Source organism: Hyperoodon ampullatus (assembly GCF_949752795.1).
Source record: "Hyperoodon ampullatus genome assembly, chromosome: 12".
Classification (NCBI taxonomy): Eukaryota; Metazoa; Chordata; class Mammalia; order Artiodactyla; family Ziphiidae; genus Hyperoodon; species Hyperoodon ampullatus.
The window spans coordinates 84,854,192-84,877,221 of record NC_136925.1 but is presented as its reverse complement, the minus strand read 5'-3'; positions in this window follow the sequence as shown (position 1 = coordinate 84,877,221).

Genomic DNA, 23,030 nt, shown 5'->3' with positions numbered 1-23,030 from the left:
TCATAACTTGCTCTATGGGTCATATAATCATGGCATACACACACACACACACACACACACACATATGTTCATCTAAAATGTTTTATTTAGTTAGTGCTTTTTGAAAATTTAAAACTTTTCTCTGCATCTGGCTTCTGTCACTTACTGCATCCTGGATTTCCTCTGTTCAGTGGGGTAGAATGAACCCCCTCCCTCTAAGAGCTGCATAATGACCCATGGCATGGAAGTGCCATCAAATACTGACTCCACAAAACATCACCAAGCTGATCTGTTGATCAGCCAAAGCTGATTTTATTGCTTAGTTGGGTCAAGGAGAGCACCAGCTCAGCAGGACCACGGCAGCATCTCAGAGAGGGAAGGGCATGTCGGGATATTAGTTGAGATTTTGAAGTCTGGCTTAAGGTGCCTCTTTCAGTTTGGAGGCGTGGTGAGGTTGGGCAAGTAAGGAACATGAAATAATAATATTCTATTTCTAGTTCTTGTAAAAAACCTTATCTTTTGCAGCTTTATTGGAGTATAATTGACATACAATAAACTGCACATCTTTAAATTGGACAATTTATAAGTTTAGATATATGTGTATACCCATGAAACCAACATTGCAATCAAGTAATAAATGTAACAATCACCCTCAGAAGTCTCTCTATGCTCCTTTATAATCCTCCCCCGCCCCCCTGCATGACTCCACCCCAGGCAACCACTAGTCTTCTTGTTGACACTATAGATTTGAGAGTTTTACACAAATGGAATTATTCAGTCCATACTCTTTTTGTATGTTTTTTTTCACTTTGCATAATTATTTTAAGATTCATTGATGTTGCATGTATCAATACGTCATTCCTTTTATTGTTTAAAAGTATTCCTTTGTACGGTTATATCACAATTTGTCTATCCATCCATCTGTTGAAGGACATTTGGGTTGTTTCCAGTTTTGGGCCTTTACAAGTAAAGCTGCTATTAAATATTTGGGTATAAGTTTCTGTAGAAACGTATGTCTTCATTTATGTTGGATAAATACTTAACTGTGGAATGGTTGGACAATTTAATTGATGTTTATTTTTTTAAGAAACTGCCCAAGTATTTTCCAAAATTGTATCATTTTTTTATTCCCACCAGCAGTGTATGAAATTTCCAGTTTCTCTGAATCATCACCAACACTTTGTAGAGTCAGTCTTTTTAACTTTAGCCCTTCTAATAGGTGATGACATCTCACTGTGGTACTAATTTTCTTTCCTTAATGACTTTTAGCATTGAACATGATGCTGTCATAGAGTAGAGTGTTCTATAAATGATAATCAGGTCATCCTGATGGATAGTGCTGTTCATGTCTAGTATTTCCTGGCTGATTTTCTATCCACTTGCTCTATTAGCTTTGAGAAATGGCTATTGGAATGTTCAACTATAATTGTGTATTTGCTATTTCTTCTTGCAGTTCTTTCAATTTCCAGTTCATATATTCTAAAGTTTTGTTACTAGGGGCATAAACATTTACAATTTTAGGGTCTTTTGACTGATAATTCCATTTACCATAAGGGGAAGAAGAAATGACCTTCTTTATCCTTGGTCATATTCTTTGATATTCTTGATATTAATATAGAAACTGCAGCGTTCTTTTGACTGATCTTCACATGGAACATTTTTTCCATACTTGTATGCTTAATCTATTTGTGCCTTTAAATTTAAAGTCTGTTTCTTGTGAACAACATGTCATTGGGCTATCTTTTTCATTCAATTTGACAATCTCTGCCTCTTCACTGGGATGTTTAAATCATTTACATTTAATGTGATTGTTGATATGATTAGGGTTTAATCTATCATTTTGCTCACATCTGTTCTTTATTGTCTTTTCCCTCTTTTTGTGCCATCTTTTGAATTAACCAAACTTTTTTTTATGATTCCTTTTTATCTCCTTTGTTGACTCACTAGCTATTATTCTTTGTCATGTCATTTTACTGGTTGTTTTAAGGTTTGCAGTATACATCTTTAATTTATTACAGTCTATCTCCAAGTGATATTATACCATTTCATGTATAACATAAGAAACTTACAAACTTCCATTTCTCTCCTCCCTGACTTTATGCTATAGTTTTAATATATTTTACTTTTTCATATTATAAACCCCATAATATATTATTATTATTGAACTGTTAAGTATATTTTAAAGAGATGTTAATAATAAAAATTCTGGTGTATAGTTATCCATGTAGCCACCATTTCCTGTGTTCCTCATTCATTTGTGTAAATCCAGATTCCTAACTGGTATCGTTTTCCTTCTGTCTTGAAGGGCCTCCTTTAAATTTCTTATAGTGTTAGTCTGCTGGTGGTGAATCCCTACTGGTTCTATATGTATGAAAACATTATTATTTCACCTTTGTTTTTGAAATATATTTTTGCTGAGTATAGATTTCTAAGTTAACAGTATTTTTCTTTCAGGAGCTTAAAGACATTGCTCCAATGTTTTATCATGTACATTGTTTCCAGTGAGAAGTGCACTGTTTTCCTATTTTTGTTCTTCTGTACAGATCAGGTTACTTTTTTTTTGCTACTTCTAAGGTTTTCTTTTTAGCATTGGCTTTAGGTAATTTCAATATGATGTGCCTTGGTGTTTTCTTCATGTTGTGATTCTTGTGTGTTTATAGTTTTTTATCATAAGTTACCATTATTGCTTCAAATATTTTTTCTCTTGCTTAAACTCCATTGGAGATTGCAACTAAGGTCTACTATATCATTTGAAGTTTACTCACAGTTCACTGATGCTCTTTTCATTTAAATATTTTCCTCTGTGTTTTGTTTTGCATAGTTTCTATTACTATGTCTTTAAGTGCACTAATCTTCCCTTTTGCCATGTCTAATCTTTTGTGAATTTGAACCACTGTGTTTTATTGCAGATATCGTAGTTTCTCTCTATATAAGTCCAGTTTAGGTCATTTCTATATCTCCATGTCTCTACTTAAATTTTTGAAACTGTAAGATACAATTATAATAACTTTTTAATGTATTTTTCCTGCTAATTCTAACATCTTGGTCAATTCTGGGTCAGTTTTAATTTCATATATTTTTTTCCATTATGGATCATGCTTTCCTGCTTCTTGTATGCCTGACATTGCAAATTTTATCTTGAGAGTAGAATATTTTTTTATTCCTGTAAATATTCTTGAGTTTTGTTCTGTGGTGCAGTTAAATTCCTTACAATTTGATCCTTTCAGATCTTGCATATCAATGATTTGTTATGCATGTCTGGAAAAGTGCACTGTCTAGGGCTAATCACTCCCTGCCACAGAGGTACAACATTTCTGAATAGTCAACCCAGTGCCCAGTGAGTTCAGTTTCCAGTGTGGCTGGTGTTCAATTAGTTTCTCCAATTATCTGTGCTGATCTGTACTTTGCTGAATAATTAAGGGGGGGACTCCCTGTAACCTTCAGGGTTTTCTCACTTCATAGCTTTCTACCCTCTAGTGCTCTGTCCTGTAGCTGCTTTTAATAGCCCAGACTCTATTCCATCTCCTTGACTCAGAGACTCTGCTGGGCTTCTCTTCTTTGTGTCACAATCTGGAAATTATCTCAAGGCAATAAGCTGAGCAGTTTTAGTATCTTGTTTTACCCCCATTTCTCCAGGATTATTGCACTCGTTACCTGATATCCAGAGTCTGAAAAAAACCATTGTGTCATATGTTTTGTTTTGCTTTGTTTTGTTGGTTATTTCAGGCAGAGGATCAATCTGGTTCCTTTCATTCTTGAAGAGGGGTGCTCTGTATAATAATTTACAACTGATGGTCACAGGAAGGCAATGATATTGAAGCAAGAGGTTCAATGAGTAACTGTGGTTTGATTCTTTCTATTAAATTTTTTTTATGTCTTTCAGAAAAGTATTTACAACTCTCTGGACAAAAGGTTCCTGAAATAATAAAAATATGTTAATAAAGACAGTGTAATAGTAAAGTCATGTTAAGTTAGACAGTAAGCTATGTGGGTAGAGAGATGCTTTTGTTTTTCAGTGTCCCCCTTGTTGTAATTCTTCAGCCTGAGCTAAAGGAGGGACCATTAAGGATCATACCCGGGGGTATGATTGATCCATATGTTTACCACTATTTGAGGTGTCTGACTGCATAACAAGCTTCTGGCAAGATTGGGTCAACTTCCATAAAATGTCAGGTTTTCCTGTTCTTTTTGCTGGATGGCCATTTGCCGGGTCTTTAGAGGTACAGCAGCTGCACAGCAGCATTTAAGATGCTGGAGATCACACATTTGCACACTACAACACCGACAAATACCAAGAGAAGGATTGTTACCAGATTTGCAGTCTCTTTCCCAGCAAGGAGCTGAGAGGGACCAGATTAAACCAAGAGGTCACATTCTCCATCTGAAGAGCATGCAGGACCAAATATACAGATATTAGCAAAAGTATGTAATGTTATGATTGATTTGTTTGTATTCCAGGTCATTTTATTAATATTAAAGATTCCAGAGAAGTCTTTTGATACAAATATAGCATTCATGTCCTATGCCCTCTTTCATGAATCTCTCAAGGAAAGATTTATATGGCTTTGGTGGGATTATCTATTCTGTCTTCTGGTCCTTAAATCATGACATGTAAGATTCTCCTTAATTTCTTGGCCTTTTGTAAAACATAAAACTTGAAATGAAGCCACATAGAGGGAGAAAACAATCCATAATTTTCTGAGTGATTAGTCTGGGTTCTTAAATCAAAGTCCAGTTTTTCTCCTTCTTGAGTTAAATTATCAAATGACCTATTTTCTTAGAAGAGAAACTGCTGGATCGAAATGAATGCTGGGTACTATTATGAAGGCTGGTATCAGTTTACCAAAGTAGCAAGTTTCAGTCCAGTTTTCAGGTAATAGCCAGTGTGCCTTTGTGTCACAAATCCCATATCAGTCACTGGGGAACACTCAGTGATCTGGTTTTGGACAAAATAGGATTGTCAAATGATGTCATAATGTTTTGATACCACTCACCCAAGAATAGTTCAGTGCCAGGCAACAAAATTTTTAGTATCAAAATGATTATTAGGTAGATCTAAAGTAGACTAAAAGTAATGTGCCTTACTTGTAAGATCTGTGATGGAGATACAGCCTCCAAATACAAACCCTATTCCTCTTCTAGTTCCATTTCTTTGAAAATTCAGTTACTAAAGCTAGCTCCCACAAAAGGCCCCCAAGTATTGTTTTGATGGAGAAATGAACTTCCTTTTCTATATGCAAGATAAGGATTTTTGATTTCTTGCTATCGTGGTAGTTGCCAAATAAAAAGTCACCTAAAGGTGAGTTCAGGTACCCAGGAAACCAACTGATTTATTACAAGAAGTTGGAACCAAGGGAAGTTAAGTGGCTCCAAAGGTAAATGTGTACAAATCCAACAATCAGTTTCATTGTATGTTTTAGCAAGTAAAGTATAGCCAGATACTAGGTCCATACTAAATAGTGACTAAAAATGCAAAGGGCAGCATTAAGAATTAAGCCTTATAAGTAACATAGGTCAAAGCAGCTTTAGCCCAGCTAAAGAAGAAGGAAGATAGCTGGGAAAATACATAACAAAAGAATTTAGATTAGAGAATGACACTCTGTAGTCCTCTCCTGTGGAATTTAGGTGGAAGATGTCTACATCACGTGCAATCATCAACTTGGTCCAAAGTTCTGGGTAGAAACTATCTCCTTCTGAAGATCCTCTTCTTCTTGGGGCCTTCTAAGAACCCTCAGCTTGAGGTCTCCAATAGAGAAAGTCTTCCAGTGAGTTGAGAATAGTTTTTGCCTCTTTAATTAAGACACATGAATCCAAGACTCAATGCCTTGGAATTTTACTGTTGTTCTAGTTGTTAATAGTACTTAATAACACTCTTTCCATTGGGGTTTGGGGGCTGTCTTCACCTAATGTCTCTTTCAGAAGACTGGGTATCTGGGTATTAGTAATATAAAGTTTGTTTAGGAGGATGTTGAGGAAAGGCTGCTTGTACCTGTTGATACAGCTGTGTGTATTGCATGAGTTCTTGCACTATTTGACTGTGTCTGCTTTCAATAGTGTAGAGCCTAGAATTGGAAGTGTTATTCACAAATAACTGGGCCAGCCTGTTACTAACTCATGGGCACAGAGTCCATGAGTCCCGGAGGCAGCTGACCTTCTTGCTATGAAAGCCAATGGCAATCCCTTAGGTCATGGAAGTTCTAGAATCCCTGAGAGCTCTACTAATTTGAATTCTAGAGTTCTTTCTGTTCTCTCTTCATTTCTTGGAGATTCTTTTGCTTGTTTCTTCCTTCCTTTCTTCATTTCCTGAAGATTGGAGATGATGTACACAGTAGTCAAGTGGCAGGGCTTGTAAAGCTCTTGAACAGTAGTCCTAATAAAGTGGAATATCCTGTCCATTGACACATAAGTTCCCAGCTGGGAACACAAAATCAATTTAAAAGAATTACTACTATAAGAATTATAGAATTTCGGAAAGGAAAAGCTTCAGTCCATCCTAAAAATAATCAAGAAGACATATTCAAAATTCATTGCAGAGGGCAGTTGTATGAAATCCATTTGGAGATGAGCAAAGGGGCCCTGAGGTTTGGATTCTTGCCCATGTCCCACCATTACCCACATTTACAGTTTTACCAAACTTCTGCTGGTGACAAAGGAGACATGCCTGAGAGACATCCACCAACCTTAACAATTTTAGTAATGTTTCCCCATCAATGTTGACTGAGTACATTAGCCATCTTTCCATCCTGGGGTGGGTAATTTTAAGCAAAAAATTTTTGAAAGCTTCCATTTGAGGTCTTCTTACTTTGGAGCTGATTGATGTCTTGCTTTCTGTTATAGCCTCTTTGCCTCTCCAAAGACTTGGTTTCGTGGTATATTATGAGGGTTGGAATCTCAGTGGGGGGTTGCCTGTCTGACATAATAACCAGCAAAGGCACTGACTTCAGCCTCATGGTATTTCTTCTGAAAAGAGCATCTACTTTCTAACAGCCTGAGAGCATTCAAACACTCTTTGATTAGCTGACCACTCTTAACTGGGGTTCCCACTAAGCTCAAGAACTCTTTTTGTTTACAAAGCAGTCAAAAATCACAGATTATCCCACAAGCATAGCTACTCTCATTGTATATATCAACCTTATTATCTCCATTCTGCCCTTCTGAGTGAAGTGAGATTTGTTTCAGCTTAACTCATCTGACATTTTACAGTTTCAGTCTTAATAAACAAGCCATCAACAACCAAGAGTAAGTCTGCAGTTTCTCTTCATAAATTCTGCAGGGGAGTCTTCATAAATATATTCGGGGTAGAGCTAGTCCACAAATGGAGATGAGGGAGTCATGGGTTTCTCCTTCTTCAAGGTATGACAGAAAAGTAGTAGGATTCAAAGGATTAATGAATGGAAATATGTGAGGCATTGGAAAAAATAATACAATTTTATAAGATGTAAGCCTGCTGAGAAACATCATGTAGTGTATTCTTAGTGAGCAACAAAGGATGTACACCATGAAAGACCAACAAAATCAGAGGAGACCCCAAAGCCAAGTCCACAAAGCTTCCACTAGACCAGCTCCCACAGCTCAGATACTGTGTGGTAGGGCTTGGCCAACGAGTCGAGGGAAACGCTGTAGAAAGCTCTTTGTCACTGATGATTCCCATGAAGCTGAGTCAGAACAGGAAGGGCTTTGTCTCTTATGTAAAAATATGTTAAAAATGATTCTGCAGGCACCGAGTCGGAAGTTGACAAAGGCTAATTTTGACTCACAGAAAGCCTATTAATGTTTAGGACCCAGGGAGAGGTAAGCAGTTAACCAGGCCTTGGTTAAGTCATATCACAGCATGACAATTTCAGAAAAGTTGGGAAGCCTCTGTCTGCAGTAACAAGTGAGACCCAGAAAACTTCCGAATTGTGTCTTAGTTACTGGCATGGGAAAGTTTTGAAGGTTCTGTAGTCTGTGATAAGCAAGGAATCAACCTCTTTAGGATAAAGAATGTCCTGGGTAATGAAGTTTACTGTAACAAAATTGTAACTTCTCTTTAGAAATCTTCTGCCCTTTCTGAGCTAAAACAGTAAGTAGATAGATGGAATCTGTCTTAAAGCTTACCAGCTTACCTCATCTTTCCAACACAACAAAAGGTCATCTACATATTAGATAAGAATAGAATCAAAGGGAAATTTAAGGTCCTTGGGGTCAGAGTTCAGAAAAGCCAGTAATGATTCAATAAATCCTTGGGGTATGACAGTGTACATATATTGTTAGGATTTTCCCAAGAGAAGCAAACAAATATTTACTACGTTGATGTAAGGGACCGTGAAAGAAAGCAAACACAATGTACAACTATAAAATATGCATTCTCAATAGGCAGCAGAGACAACCTAGTATTTGTACTTGGTACTCCAAGGAAGGAGAGAATGATTATTCTATTTATGGTCCAGAGGTCCTAAAGAAATTTATTTCACTGAACAGTATTGGTTGTTTCTTCATCTGCATTTGATTTGGTTGCTGTTGTTGTCAGCTGTATTGTTTCACCAGGAGGATAGGGTGTTACAAGAACTGATACAAGGTATGATGAGTCCTTTCTCTACTGAACTTTTTGACTATTGGATTTGGTCCTTCTTTAGGTTCTGGTTTAAAAGGATATTGTATGAGTTTGAGTAGAGAATCACTTCATTTTATTTCTTTATTTTCTTAGCTCTTTTAGGTCAGTTCTTGTATGAACCTCCTTTCTGTTTATGGTATCTATTGCTACAAGTGTCCTTAACAAGTCTTATTTCATCTGGCTTTTTAAAAACTCAAGATATAATTCACATATCATAAAACTCATCATTTTAAAGTGTACATTTCAATGGTTTTAGTATATTCACTATGCTCTAAGACCATCACTACTATCTAATTTCACAACTTTTTCAAAAAGATACCCCACATCTGTTAACAGTCAATCCAAATTCCCTCTCCACCCATCCCATGGAAAACACTAATCAACTTTTCTGTCTCTTTGGATTTTTCTGTTCTAAACATTTCATATAAATGGAATCATACAATATGTGGCCATTTGTGTCTGGCTTTGTTCATGCAGCTTAATGTTTTCAAGGTTCATCCATGTCATAACATGTATAACTACTTCATTCCTTTTTATGGCTGAGAAATATTCTATCGTATGGGTATACCAATTTTGTTTACCCATTCATCACTTGATGGACATTTGCACCAGTTTTTTTCCTATCATGAGTAATGCTGATAATGAACATCTATGAAATATTCGTAATGAACATTTATGTACAGTTTATGTGAGAACATGTTTTCACATCTCTTGGGTATAAACCTAGGGCTGGAATTGCTGCGTCATACAGTAATTCTGTGTTTCACTTTTTGAGGAACTGCTAAACTTCCCACTGTGCCTGAATCGCTTTACATTCCTACAGGAATATATGAGGGTTCCAATTTCTCTACATCCTCACCAACACTTGTCTGATGATGATGAAGATGAAAATAATGATTGCCATCCTAGTGAGTGTGAAGTAGTATCTCATTGTGGTTCTGATTTTCATTTTCGTAATGACTCATGATGTTGAACATATTGTTTAAGGAGTTTATGTGCCATTTCCATGCTGACTTTGGAGAAACATCTATTCAAATCTTTGGACCACTTTTTAATTGGGTTATTTGCCTTATTATTGTTGTAAGGATTTTTTTTATGTTCTGAATACTAGATCCTTATCAGATATACAGATTTACAAATATTTTCTCATTCTGTGAATTTTTTTCACTTCCTTTCCCCACAAATTCACCAAAAGAGACATCCATAAGTCTATAAGGCCTCACCATGATGCAAGTTTGCTTGTCTTCAGAAATTCTAGAAGCCTAATCCTTTTATAAACTATTATTACAATATTCATTAATCAAAACAATAGTAATTTTTCGATGTGAAATGTCAACTCTTATCTAAGCTTTAGTATTAAAAGAAAGGTGAAAAGAGGTGAATGGTTACAATAAATAATGATTTTGCATGTTGAACAAATAGAAGGCATATTATTAGACAATCTAACTATACAAATACCATAGACCCTTATAGTTCAGATCATTAAACAGCCACATGAGAGACTAAAGGATTCTATTAACTTCCCCTTATGCTAAATCAAAATTTCAAGAAGCAATTATTCCTGCATCTAATGAGTAACACTGTAAAACCAGCCAAGCCCTACATCAAGTACTAAACTCTATCCCATGGTTGGCCTGAGCTAAGAACAACCCAGGTCTTCTAATTAGATTGTAAGTCTCAACTCTGAGATGAGAATGGAAGACCCTTGGGCACCTGGAGAAAGATGTGGAGACTTGCCTCTGACCAGGGAAAGTGTACCTCATTTTACACAGAAATTTTTTTCCTCAAGGCGTATGTAAATTGTGCTGTTCTCAATCAAGTCTATTTTACATGTACCAAAAATTTTGCTATTTAAAGATATATTACAGTAAATCCTTTTAAAAACAAAGAACCCTTTGTGAATAATAATTGCTCTTCAGTTAATCTGTACTGCAAGTTTGGATTTTCAAATACTGCATTTTCTTAAAATAGGGCACACCCTGCAATGAGATGACAGCTGAACAATACAGATTATTCTGCAAAGATGGAAAACAAGGGATCAGCATGTAATTGGGTGTAGCTTTGGTTTCTGTATTTCGAGGAATGTTTTGAGTCTGGAAAGAATCCAGAGATGAGCAGCTACAATGATTAACTTAATGGAAACTAAGACCCTTGAGAAAACCTTAGCAGATTCAAGCTTACTGTACTTGGAACAGAGGAAGCTAAGGTTCTATTTGTTCCCTGTCTTCAAAAATATACAATAAAGGAAAAAAGTTTAGAGTAAAATATGAAGTGAACAAGAAGAATGCAAAATAGTATTATGACTATGTAAGAATAAGTATAAATAAGAGCAAAGAATACACAGAAAATGCAATGATGAAATCAGTGGATACATTGGGAAGGTTATGGATAAAATGTGTTTCTGTTTAAAACGTCCTTTAATGTTATTACATTACCTTGCTTTGTGTAATATAATTTATATAACAGTGTAATACAGTAATAGTATAATAATGTTATATGTAATATACTTAATTTAGAGGGGGAAAAAAGTGAGGCAGTTTAGATAAATGTGTTTAAGCAGCCATGGACAAGAAACTTTAAGAGGAAAGAGGAAAAATGATTCTTTTCAAATCATCTCCCTTCCTGACTCTTCTCTGCTGCTGCTGCTACCCCTTTAGCCTCAAGGATCCTGACATTCTTACTCCCCTGCGTCATCTGGGGACATCATGCACTTTGATTTATTGATTGATTCAACAAAGATTAGTTGATCACCTATACACACCAGGTTCCTGCTAGTGACCAGGGATGCAACTGGAGGAAACCCCATCTTCCCTGCCCTCCCTGACTTACTGTTTAGAGAGATGATTATCATACAGTATGATAAGTGCAGAAAAGACAGCCAAAGAAGATGCAGAGACTTTTTACAGAAGGGGTGCTGAACCCATATTTGTGGGGTTGAGGAGGGCTTTCAGATGGAAATGACACTGGGTGGCTGAGGGGGTATGTTGGGCGGGAGACTCAAAGCAAGAATGACTGGAATGTTCAAGGAACTGACGTTGAAGAAGGAGAGGAGACCTCCAGACACACCTGGAGAGGTGGGAAGCTACCAGGCCATGCAGGACATCATCAGCCATTCTACTGAGTTTGACCCTAAACAAGCTCTTGGAGGGTTCTGAGCAGGAGAATGACGCCATAAGAGCTGCCTTTCGGAAAGATGAGTCCAGTTGCTAAGCAGAGAACAGATTAGAGGAGAGAAATACAGGTGCTGGGTAAAGAGGACATTCCAACGAATGCAGCAAAGATGCTTTCAGCAGAGGGGATGGAAAGAAGGGGCCAGAATGAAGAGGAACCTGAGAGGTAGAAAACTGGATTTGGGGAATGGTTGACTGTGGAGAGGAAGATGGTGGGAATCCAGGAGGGTCACATATTCTTCTGAAACAGCCAAAGAGAACTGAATTCCTTAAATTCAATAAGAGCCCATGACAACAATTTCTGGCTGGTAGATGAAGGCGAGAATGAAGGGGACTTCGAGATGCTGGGTCAGGAAGCATGCGCTCAGCGGGGCAATAGGTATGAATAAGCAGGTGCGAGTGGGCAGCATGAAACCAGTTCAAGCTTTGCCTCAGTCACCTACTGCAAACCCATCCTCGGGATGCTACCTGGAGTTCCTATGTCCCAGGCCACACCAGCCTAGAGAAGGAAACACAGGGGACGAGGAGCAAGAGCCATCAGCATCCTGGTTCTTAGCTGCCCAGAGTGGACAGACAGGCAGAGCGCACCTGTGCACTGCCCTTCCCCCACCAAAGCTCACAACTCCCTTTGGCCATGATTAAAATGCTCTCTCTGCATCCTTCAGGAACACTCTTCACTTTAGCATGTATGTATTTGATGCCTACTCCATTCGAGAGCCTGGAGATGCCAAGATAACTGTGATACAGCATCTGTCCCTAAGGAGTCCCTGGTCTAGGAGGAGGCTTAGACCAATGGGGTAAAAATAACACATGAGTAGTCAACATAGCACAAGATGGGAGGCCAGCGAAGGTCCCAGGATGGAAATGCCCGAGCCAAGTCTTCTAGGGCAGTCTTGACAGGAGTGACATAGAAAAGGGGGGGAAAGTTCCCAAGTAAGAGCTGCAGACTGTGCAAAGCCATAGGAGCCAGAGGACTGGAAGTGAGCATGGAGATGAGGTCCCCTCATCTGGAAGTTGGGGCAGGAGGAGCAGGGAGCATTGGGAGGTGAGATTGAGAGCTAAGTATAGGGCAGGGCATGGATGCCCTTGACTTTCCCCATAGGCTGCTGGAACTGCATTCTACCTTAGAGAGAAACGGAAGGAGTTTGAAAGCAATGCAATAAAGTGTTTAGATGTGCATCTTTCAAAGGTTGCTGTCACTTTTTCTATTTCTACAGGTGGTCAAATATAAAGATATTGGTGAAAATTACAGAATGTTTTTAAAATATGACAAAGGCCTTCTTAATTCTGGGAATGAACATTAAGAAATATTATGAAATAACTTTTCCTAGACCTTTATTTTGTGATTATAGTCAATGGGTAATATATGTACATGCTTCATTCTAAAGGTACAAGATCAGAGTTGATAAACCACCATTGCTTCCAATTTCTTATGAGTAATTTCAAAGAAATAGTCAGCTTTCTCTCTCTCTCTCTCTCTCTCTCTCTCTCTCTCTCTCTCTCTCTCTCTCTCTCTCTCTTCTCTCTCTCTCCCTCTCTCTCTCTCTCTCCCTCTCTCTCTCTCTCTCTTTCTCTCTCTCTCTCTCTCTCTCTCTCTCACACACACACACACACACACACATACACATTTTCTTACACAGATAGTAACACCTGAGAAATCCTGCTCTGTCACCTCTTTCATGTAACATTTCCTAGAGATCATACTTATAGAGCTGCTTCTTTCTTTTTAACAAATGCTTAGTTTTCCCGTATGTGGATATTTCATTAGCCCGTTTCCCATTTTCCTATTGATGGACCTCTAGTCTGACAACATTCTTTTGCTACCATGAAAAAACTGTTGTACTAAATATCCTTGTACGTGTGTTATTTTGCGTAAGTATGAGAATGTGTGTAGGATAAATTCCTGGAAGTTGGGACTGCTACTCTTAGTTCCTAGAATGCATGCATATTTTTAATGTTGATAGACATGACCTATTTGTCCTTTATAAGGGTTATAAAAATAAATACTCCCCAAAGCAATTAGTGCCTGTCTCTCTACATCACTGCAAAATCCTTGTGATACCAAACTTTATGGTCATTGCCAATTTGAAAAATGTTACTTCTCTCTAGACTTAATTTGAATATTTCTGATGAGTGAGGTTGAACATCTTTTCCTATGTTTAAGGGCTGCTTGGTTTTTTTCACTGTGACAGATTGTATTCTTGGCCCATTTTTCCAATGGGCTGTTGATAACCTTCTTATAGATTTGTAGGGGTTCTTCGTGTATTAAAGAAATTAAGTTCTTTGGGAAATGTTACAAAATTTTTTTTATTTTTTATTTTTATTTTTATTTCTTGTGTGATGTTTTTGCCATACATAATTTTCTTTAGTTTTATGTAACCAGATTTATCAGTCCTTTTTGTTTTGTATATAGCTTGTGGATATGGGGTCAAATTTATAAAATTTTCCTGTGGCGAGATTATTTTTTAAAAGATTTTCCCATGAAACCTTTTAAAAATTTTTATAATTTTATTATTGTCATATAACTTTTTTCATTAGGAACTTATTTGGATGGAAAATAGGAAATTCAACTTTAATTTTTTCCAGATGTTTACTATAACTGTTCCAATGCTATTTTATTGAATGTAAACATTTTCCCCATTGGTTTGAAATCTCATTTTATAATATACAAAATACCTAGAGTGCTTGGACCTATTTTGGTTACATTGATTGATCTATGTATACATTAAACTATATTATTTTAAATATAGGGAGTAGGCCCCCTCTTTATTCTCTAATTTCAAAATTTGTGTGGTTATTTTTCCATAGAAGCTTTAAAATCAGTTTTAAAAACATAAAATCTATGTTTGTCTTGTTTGATACTTTTTGCCCCAAAGTCTGATACAAAACCATGACCTCTGGATATATTGTTGTTTGTATCTGCTAGGTTTTTACTTATTCTTTTATTTTAACATTTCTAATATTCTTCATTTTAGCTATGTCCCCTGAACATGTTCTTCTCTTTGTCACACTGAATGTTGCTTTTGTAGAGTCAAAGTCCAGTATGAAGGTTTTATTCTCAGAGATATTTTTGCTTAGGTCCCCAAAGAACCTTTATTTATTTATTTATTTATTTATTTATTTATTTTATTATTTCCTTTTTTTTTTAGTTCCAATAAACTTCCTCAGATGTATCTAGTGAATCAATTTGTGTCAACTTCTCCTGAAATTCCACTTGCCGTTTCTAATCTGTAGACTTTAGTTTTCTTTTATTTATGAAATCTATTCTTGCTTTTAATCTTTAAATATATTTTTTCTATTCTATTATTTTGTTATACTCCTGTAGGTACCCCAATTATTCATATGTTGAATATCATGTGCCTTCCAATCTTGTCTTTTTTATCTCTCATTGCTTTTTTTTTAACATTTTATATTATCCTTTGTGATTTTCAACAAAATCTTCATATGGTGATAGTTTTATTTTTCTTTTCATTTCTTACCTAAAGCTCTCACAGTTCATATTTCTCTCCTTTCACACCACCCTTTCTTCCCTCAGTTCTCATATCTCTGCTTTCTGCTCTAGTTTTATAGAGGTTATTGCTTAGATTTTTTTATTCTTGTTTTTGCTTTTATTTTTAAATCCATGCGCAGTTTTGGTCATATTTTTAATCTGCTTTATGACAACATTTTATTTCTTATCTGCCATTTGTTTTCCCATTTACCTTTATCTTTGTCTCTTGTTATTTTTTTTTTTTTTTTCGGTACGCGGGCCTCTCACCATTGTGGCCTCTCCTGCTGCGGAGCACAGGCTCCGGATGCGCAGGCTCAGCGGCCATGGCTCACGGGCCCAGCCGCTCCGTGGCATGTGGGATCTTCCCAGACCGGGGCACGAACCCGTGTCCCTGGCATCGGCAGGCAGACTCTCAACCACTGCGCCACCAGGGAAGCCCTCTTTGTCTCTTATGACATCTTTGCATAGGCATATGTTGTATTCTAATTCATGAGTCCACCCCAAACCAGTTCATCACAGAAGGACCATGAGGCCGGGCTCTGCCATTCGTTGGTTGGAATTCTCTTTATCACACATCATGAGTTCTTTCAGCTTTTGGTTCTCCCTTCACAACTGAGATCTACAACAAACCATTTCCTGAACATGTGGCCTGTCTTCATGATTTCTCATTCATTCCCATCTTCCTTGATTTCCCTTTATGCAAGTAATTTGGGGAAGCTCCTTTCCCCTGAGACAGGGTGTTTGTATTTGCCTCTCCCAGAGCTCTTTATGCCTTGGAGAACCACACTGTACCTGCAATTTGCACTCAGGGTGTCTTCACCTCACATACTCCTGAACCTGTGTCTGACCTTCAATGTACTCCTTTATATATTGTGTTTCAGGTTACTCAAATCTCACAGTTTCTCCAAAGTTGGGGCATGCATGCATGTTTCTTATTCTTCTTACTGCCCTCATGGGGTTTTTTTTCTTAAAGAGAGGAGGCAAGACCTCTTTACTCTGTCATCTAATAAAGGGAAGTCTCCTTCCCACCCTGCAGAAGTCTTCTCAAAAAGTTGCCTAACTTAGATACTTAGCCTTCCACTCAACAAACACATAGTTAGACAATCAGGTGTTGCAAGGGTGCTATGGCTATTACCTGCCCAGATATGAAAGCTATGCTGCTGGTACGTCAGATGGGACCAAGGGGATTATTGGATGGGCTCTGATTTTAGCTGGTAAAGCCTGAAATGACAGGAGACTTTTGGATTCGTGTCCAAAGTCATACCCCATAGAAGTCAACAGCTGAATTTCAACAAATCCATATATGATCAAAATCTTGTCCTGGAGCCAGCAATTTACTTTGGTTTAAAATCTAAGCCCCAGGCAACAGCTGTTTCTGACCCTCACCCTAGCATGGAGACTTTCTCACAAATGACCCTCACAGCTGGGAGTTTCAGTCTATTCTTTCAAACCAGTTGTTCCCTAAAACATTTGTCCTGTCTGCCCAGCATTTTCCAGAGTTGGACCAGTATTGCAGCAGTCAGTCTGTTGTCACATCCTGTAGCACAGGCCAGCTGCCAGCCCAGGGCCAGCAGTGAATCTGAGGCCGGGCCCAATGGTATCGACTTACTTGCAGCTGTCCTTACCAGAGCCCAATAGGCCCTCGGCATAATTCCCCTGTGTGTTTATAAAAACCTTTCTTTCTATGATATTGTGGGAACACACACTAGGCTATCTGCCTTCTTGTGTGCAACTCTGAGAACAGGGAAATAATCTCAGAGTCCAAATAGACTACGCAAAATTCATTTATCATTAAGGTTAAAAAGTTTAAAATTAGATAGGAAGTAACATGCTTTTACAGAATACCCTGTATCTAAGGATCTGGAAGGGCTTTGCAAGTATCAAACATTCTCCTGCTTTAGTATGCCCACGGTGGCTGAATCACTAAAAGTTGCGAATATTCTCATTTGAAAAACAAAGAAACAGGGTAATTGATTACTTCAAGTGGAAAAGAGAAAAGCAAAGGATATTATGCAAGTGTTATTGGACAATCAGCTATTTCAACACAAAAGGAGAGAGAGGTTCTTGATCAGGTGAGCCCTGATAAGTAAGGGTGACCTTCACCGAGGGAAATCTATTCAGTTTATCCAATAGTTAATAATGAAAAGTCATCTCACCTAAGAAGGTGCATGATAAGCAAAATGAGGCTTTTCATGGAAGCTCCATAAATTGGGAACACTATTTTGACTCAAGTTTAATTTGATGAGGACCACATATAATATGCATTTTTTCTTTTCATACATGTTTTTTTCCCAAACTTTTAAAAGATACTATTTTTTTAAGTATTACTCAAACTCGAAACCTATTAAAGTTTAAAACAATGTGAAGAAGACTCCCAATGTCAAATGCCTTTTTCATTTAAAAAGAAAAGAACTCCCAAGGCATCTAAAAGAGTCACTAAACTGTGTGAATGTGCTTGAAGCTAAAACAAAACCCGTGTAAATGGATGCACCAGAAAAGACAAGAGATTCTGAAGGTAGCTAAAAATTATTTCTGAAACTAATAAGAGTAAACGATCTGATGAAAAGTATTCTTACTGACCTCAACTCAGCTCAGGACACTAGGAACCAAATTAGGAGCCAACTCCATAAATAAACTACTAATTATTTTTGAAAGAGGAAGTGTGACAGATGCAAATGGCACAGATTCACATGAGGCAACATCTTTTGTTCAGAGTTTCTGAGAGAAAAGTAAAAATCATCCTCTTGATAATAGTATCTTTGGGGACTATTATTTAACAAAGATATCAGAGCACAGGCTCCAGACGCACAGGCTCAGCGGCCATGGCTCACGGGCCCAGCCGCTCCGCGGCAAGTGGGATCTTCCCAGACCGGGGCACGGACCCGTGTCCCCTGCATCGGCAGGTGGACTCTCAACCACTGCGCCACCAGGGAAACCCATCATCTTTCTTTATGTAAAATCTTAGGGATCACTTTTTCTTTTTCATGTGAAAGCATGTAGGATAATGATCTGCACTTGATCTGACTCTCAAATGGTACCTTCCCCTTCCTAAGGCAGCGATGTGGGGACAAACTCTCTGATTCACTCTGGTTTTGCACATAGTAGGACGTTAATGCATGGTTGTTGGGAATGGCTTGAATGATGATGATGATGAAACAGCAGAGCTGTTTCAAGGTCAGCTTTGAAGCACAAGAGGGAAGCCCTCATACTGGAAACAGATGGCCCCAACTGGCCCTCACTTCCTGGTACCCAGGGGCTTGGGTCATCCCCTCTTCCTTGGGTGTGGCTGGACCTCTATCTGGCTTGTAACAAACAGGACATGGCAGAAGCAATGAGATGTCCCTTCTGAGGTCAAAGATGGTGGATTCCATTTCTGTTGCTCTCTCTTGTCATCTCTTACATGGCTCACTCAGGGAAGCCACGGCCATATTGGGAGGCAGTCCCATGGGGAGACCCAGCCATGCGAGGTTGGAAACAGGTCCTCCTGTGGAGCCCTGAGATGATTGTGGCCCTGGCCATCACCCTGATGGACACATTCAGAGAGACCTTGAGCCAGAATGACCCAGCCGAGCTGCTCCCAGATTCCTGCGCCACAGAGACTGTGAGAATAAATACGTGTTGTTTCCAGCCTTTAAATTGTGGAGTAATTTGTTTGGAGGAATGGAGAACAAATATGTGTGCCTTTAAGGAGAATGCTACTCCAGGGGGCCAACAAAGGACAGCACACTCCACCTGCTTCAAGACGATTAGAAACATTGTTTTAGATGTTTTACCCTTCACAATGACTGTATCAAATTCTAAATTATGAACAATTATGTTCTCAGGACCTTCAGGAACCAACTGAAAAATGGGAAAGGCTAGACTTTTGGGTGAGATTTGAAGCATCACTAAGACTTTCAACATTAATTAACAAAAACAGCTCAGGCTCTTCCTCCCAAAGTACCAGGAATTGTCAACCTGCCCGTCACCCTCCTGGTTGCACTCAGTCACAACCTTGGGTCCCTCTGCTTCCCCTCCCTCCCCCACCCCATGCCATCAGTCACAAACCTTCAAATCTGCATCAGGTTTGGCTCTGCCTTTCAGGCCTGTAATTGCCAGATTCTCACAGCCTCCATCAGGGATTGCCACAAAGACCCCCCAGCATCTCCTATCAAGCTTCGTACTGCAAGGTTATCATCAGACCAGCTTCTCAGTAACTGTCATTTCACCCTAGTAAACATGAGAATGACTCCATTCCGGTGAGTCCTCTGACTGTCCCAAACCCCATCTGGCCCATTCAAGTCCCCATGCATTCCTCCTGCTCTTCCCCTTGTGTGACATGCCCTGTGGCCTCCTTCTCACTAACACACAGCCATGTTCATCCTCAAGACTCAAATCCAAACAGAATGCCTTGGAGAAACTTCCTTCCCTCCCAGACCCACGCATGCTTTGCATCTCCTTGAACCTGGAGGTGTAGACAAGCACCATGGGTCATATGTGTGAAGTTTCTTCTTTTCTTTTCTTTTTTTTAATTTTAATTTTTTTATTTTTAGTTTTGGCTGTGTCGGGTCTTTAGTTGTGGCACGCAGGACCTTCACTGAGGCACGCGGGATCTTTTGTCACAGGGAGCGGGCTCTTCATTGTGGTGCACGGGCTTCTCTCTGGGTGTGGTGTGTGGGTTCTCTCTCTCTAGTTGTGGCGCACAGGCTCCAGGGTGCATGGGCTCAGTAGTTGTAGCACGCAGGCTTAATGGCCCAATGGCCTGTGGGATCTTAGTTCCCTGACCAGGGATCAAACCCACATCCCCTGCATTGGAAGGTGGATTCTTTACCACTGGACCACCAGGGAAGTCCTCTTCTTCTCATTTCAACTCACCTGAAAACTTGCTGATTCCAGCACCCCAGCCTTCTTTTGTTCCCACCCTATTTCCTAACAAAAACTGCAGACTCTGAGCGTCAGATGAAGAGAACAGATGAACAATATTATCGCCTGGGCATTCCTTATGTGCCCAGTAATTATAAGTCTAACTTCTTTAACCCTCACTGCAATCTCAGATGCATTTTTGCATCTGCATTTAACAAATGGGAAAATAACATGGGTAAATTGCCCAAGTTCATCCTTCTGGTAAGTGGTTGAGCAGGAATATGAATGTAGGTCTGGAGACTGTCAAGTCTGTGCTCTTCACATTTGCCACACCAACCCCAGTACAAAGACAAGGAGTTAACTGCAGTTAAATCAGCGTGCACTGACTGCCATGATGAAAGAGTGGGGAGGGTAGGCACAGTGGTTAAGAGCAGGCACTGTGGGGACTACCTGCTGGCATCCAAATCTCACCTTCACCTCTTCTGCAGGCAAGTCAGTTAGCTCTCCTGAGACATAATTCCCCTCCTTATAAGGAGGACAGTTATAGTAGTAAGTCCCGGGTGATTGTGAGAATTCAGGGCGCTGATGCACATACAGTGATCAGCACGGAAGAAATGGCAGCAGGGCTTTTTTGGTCTTGGCTCTTCCCGCAACCTCTCCCAGCAGCAGCTTTACCAAAACACATAAATTCTGTGATTTTCCAGGGATAAATATTTTAGCACGCCCAACATTTTAGTTTTTATTTATGACTTGCTAGAATTTTTTTCCTGCTTATTGCATGCACTCTATACAATAAAGTAAAAACCAGAACTCACTAGGTGTTCTGTAGGAGTTGTTCCACATGTAGATGTATTTCTGATGTATTTGTCGGGAGGAAGGTGATCTCCATGTCTTACTCTTCCACCATCTTGAAGTTATTTGTAGTGAGGTGGATGGAGCTAGAGTCTGTCATACAGAGTGAAGTAAGTCAGAAAGAGAAAAACAAATACCATATGCTAACACATATATATGGAATCTAAAAAAAAAAAAAGAAAGAAAAATGGTCATGAAAACCTAGGGGCAAGACGAGAATAAAGACACAGACCTACTAGAGCATGGACTTGAGGATACGGGGAGGGGGAAGGGTAAGCTGTGACAAAGTGAGAGACAGGCATGGACATATATACACTACCAAACGTAAGGTAGATAGCTAGTCGGAAGCAGCCGCAGAGCACAGGGAGAGCAGCTCGGTGCTTTGTGACCACCTAGAGGGGTGGGATAGGGAGGGTGGGAGGGAGATGCAAGAGGGAGGAGATATGGGGATATATGTATACGTATAGCTGATTCACTTTGTTATACAGCAGAAACTAACACACCATTGTAAAGCAATTATACTCCAATAAAGATGTTAAAAGAAAAAGGCGGGGGGGACACCCAGAACTCATACAGTCGGAATCTTCCCAACCACTAAGCTGTGCGGACCGATTCAAGCTCTTAAGAGCAACAGGCATTTTCATATCACAGAAAAATTGCATTTTATTCCTGCTAAGACAAAACACACAATGGCAGTATTTTTCAAGATAGGTAACAGAGAATAGATGGATGAGAGAGAGAGAGAGTGTGTGTCTTTAGCCACCAAGAAGGAAATGCAGACAGACACAAAGCAGTACCAGTTTGGGAGCTAGAAGCATCCCTTGATTTCATCAAGTCTCTGCCCCATCCCACCCGACCCAATTTTACACATGAGAAAACTGAGCCTGTGCGAAATTGACTGTCCTGTTCACATAGATAGTGACACATGGGCCCTAAAATCTCTTCCCGTCACCTGCGATGGGGTTTTTCCCACTGCCCTCACCCTGCTCTCTCTCTCTCTTAGGTGTAAACTGAGGTCATTTGTTAGCTATTTATATGACCTCATCATTGCAATACTCTAGTCCCTGCTTTCTTCTGATTCCTCTTTCTGTACTAAAGTATCTCCCGCTTCCTTATCATCTACTCTTCCACCCACAAAACTAACTTTCACACATGTATTTCATGGGCACCTCCCAGTAGCCGATTAGTCTTTGCTAGCCACGCATCATTGTTCGTCAGACGGGATGCACGGTCCCGTGGGTGGGGGGGTCCTGGCTCCGGCTGGCTGCTATTCCATTCCCAAAGCTCCAGGAACAGAAGGGACCAGATAACGGTGTTCTCTAGGCTGTCTCTCCACACACAGAGCCCTCCCAGCAGCTCCTGGCCCCACTGTGCGCTGTGTTGCCTACTTCTGTTCTCATCCATCCTTGCCCCTCTCATCCCCATCACCACTTCAGTCCCCACCCTCCTTTGCTTCCTCATATCTAATAAGGTCTAGGGGACCCCAGGAAATCATATATGAAAGAGCTTGAGATTTATTACCATCTTTCGACAGGCTTCTCTCTACCTCTGACCATATTCTCTTTTGATCCTTTTCTTTGCACTTAACGTCCTTTTATATGCGGTCTCTCTAATCCCTCTCTCTGCAGACTATCATAGCTGACTCTGTGTCTAGCTTCATTTCTGTGCTGTCACTTGCACACACTTGCAGCATTTGGTTGCAGGGACAGCTGGACATGGTAGCCGGTGCCGTGATTCTTATTTTTATTAACTCGCCCTAATGGCTTAGTGCATTTAACAAAACTACTTGAGCACTGGGTGCCACAAAAGCTTCTGAAAAAAATATTTTCATAAATCTTCGCATAACATGCCATTCTGAGCATAGGAAATAAAACAGACAATAATTCTACTGCCCCCTTGAAAATTTCGGAGGTTTGGGAACGAACTTATTTCCCAAAAAAAGACCCTTCCCGCTGTACGTGCTGCACCTTAGAAACACAACATCCCTAGTGCTGAGATAGAGTCCACTCCTTTCCATGCTAAACCAGGAGTCGGTAAACTTTATCTGTAAAGCCCCAGATGGTAAATATTTGGGGCTTTGTGGGCTGTAAGGTCTCTGTTGCAA